Source organism: Colossoma macropomum, unplaced genomic scaffold, assembly GCF_904425465.1.
Source record: "Colossoma macropomum unplaced genomic scaffold, Colossoma_macropomum, whole genome shotgun sequence".
Taxonomy (NCBI): Eukaryota; Metazoa; Chordata; class Actinopteri; order Characiformes; family Serrasalmidae; genus Colossoma; species Colossoma macropomum.
This window is the reverse complement of record NW_023494803.1, coordinates 28,531,023-28,533,486: the sequence shown is the minus strand read 5'-3', so window position 1 is coordinate 28,533,486 and position 2,464 is coordinate 28,531,023. Positions and strand designations below refer to the sequence as shown.

At 39.3% G+C, this 2,464-nt stretch overlaps 1 non-coding gene across 1 annotated transcript; it reads right to left on the bottom strand.

Moving 5' to 3' along the window:
- Nucleotides 1–577: 577 nt before the first annotated feature.
- trnal-uaa lies at nucleotides 578–660 on the bottom strand. The gene has a single exon. It is a non-coding gene; the product is annotated as a tRNA-Leu (tRNA).
- Nucleotides 661–2,464: the final 1,804 nt, after the last annotated feature.

Below are 2,464 nucleotides of genomic sequence, written 5' to 3'. Positions count from 1 at the left end.
ATTATATTCGGAATAGCCTCGATCAGGTCAGTCTATTCCGATTGAGGTGTCTACATGGACGTATTCTATTCCGACTGAGCTGTGGTGGGATTATTAACAGATTGTCAGGCTGCACGTAAATGTGATTCAGTGACTTCAACCCGTCAGGAAAACACAAAATGCCATTAGTGAATACTGGACACCATAAGGAACCAAAAGAAACCTTCCATGATTTGTATGATTTTTTTTCAGCAGGGAGGTTTTTCAGGCTAAGTATCCCACTGAGGATTTACTTCTCATTATGACCTTACCAGAGCAGAAGAGTCTGAGAGACCTGTTATTGCAATGCCACTACAAGATGTTGACTGGGGGCGTTTTTCACTCGATCTGTCCTGCGTCTTCATTTATTCCTTTTGGCTTACATTGCAATTGTCCAGATACTGCTTATGACCTTTCCTCGGGCCCAGATTAAGTTAACTTTTTGCTGCTGTAGGCTATAGCTGTTTTGATCCTCATGCTCAGGGTGCAGATAGCGCCCCTTATCGAAACGTATGTCGAACTCCTCGTTTAAATATTCTCCTTAAAAGGCACGGTCCATTACCAGGAGTGGGGTTCGAACCCACGCAGACATACGTCCATTGGATCTTAAGTCCAACGCCTTAACCACTCGGCCATCCTGGTTCCTACGCTTAGCGTTTCAGTGCACATCGTCCAACAACACTTGGCTCATGAGCGTCAATCGCTCCAATACTTTTCCCAGTTGTCCACAGATAGTAGAGGACAAAATAATGGAAACACAAAAACAGACCTTTTACTCAACAAAATCACAGTTATAAAGCTGTACTAGTGACTCCTCTGGCTGAATTCCACCTAGCCGTACTTGGCAAATATAAAATAAGCCCGAAGCATCAAACACATTTTAAAAAACTGATTACATAGATGGCTGAAATATTGCAGTGCTCATCATTCACAAAAACTGCAAAGTTATGAAATTTGAAAAGAATGGCAAACAGACAAACTGCATCAGCATGGTTCTGCTTAAGAAATAAGATATTTGTCAGATGCAACAAAACCAAGGCCTCAAATGGAATCAGTATGTCATTAGCTTCAGAACGTTCAATTTTATGGCCTAGGTCAACACACTAGTCCCAAATCCACATAACCTGGTGTTAGGTACAAAAAAACATTCACCCCTGACCCCTGTCTTTCTGGTACCTGTTTTCCTGTTTTGTCTGGACTACTCCACAGGACCCACAATGTCTCATGGACATCACAATTAAGTTGAATGTTTTCTCTGGACTCTCCAGTCACCAGATCTAGCTAAACATCATTGAACATGATGGGTGAGTAGAGTGCTAAGTTCACTTACACCTCTTTCACACCTGAATTGGAGACTGTTTCTCTTTAATTAGAATAGACCATTATTCCACTGTGCACTCAGGACTTGTATGACAGCATTTAAACTTGTTTAAAGGCAAGCTTCTTATTAGCTACTTATGCTTAGAGGGTTCAGTTTGACAAAAGTATAGCTCTGATTTAGTGCCCTCCAAATTAACAACACACTTAGTCCTGGGAACCTTGTTACATTATGAACATTTTTATAGAAAAATCTGACTGCTTCTGCTAGAAGGCTTAAACTAGGTAAGAAATAGATCTTCCAGGAAGACAAGGACCCAAAGCACCCCCCGATATGCAGAAATATCTCACTTGACTATAGAGTCAAGTTTATACAATGGCCCTTACAATCTCATGATTTAACAAGCAGTTAACATCTGTGAGACGAGCTGAAGTGAGAACTTTAGGGTTATTAGAAAACGTTTCAGTTCCATTTTTTGTCCTGTAAGTTGAAACAGACACCACATATATAACATGTGGTTGTTTGAGCATTTCGTACTTTGTAAGGTCTCTGTATGACCTTAGCCATTGTCATGCAATTTCTGTACTTTTTGCTGGTTTGTGTAACTATCACCATAATTTATACTCATTCTACTGTACAGGTTGTCACAACAGGCCATACAAGCATTTAAAATTAATATTCTGCTAATTAGAAAGGAGGCTTGTATTAGATCAAACGCAACAAAAAAGTATTTAGATATAAATTGTGTCCTGTGTTAACCTGAAATAGAGACATGATTATAGTGCGTTTCCCACATGCAGTGTACAATGCAATATGCTTGGTCAGTGTGTCATCTTAATGCCAAATGTGGCAGTATCAGTATAAGGTCCAATAACTATGCTGTAGCCACACCCAAAACAAAGGAGAAGTACACAGAGTATTTATATTTATGCAGACTAACTCAAGATATGTATTTCTAGGGGTGAGCGATACACAATATGTCCCACAATACAGAATACAGTAGTAATTTTCACAATATGTATCACAATATTTAGTTTTTTGAGATTGGATAAGATGGAACAGACAGAATGCACCAGCACTGCCACATTAAAAAAACACTATCAGAAAGTATGAATACAGTGCTCTTTA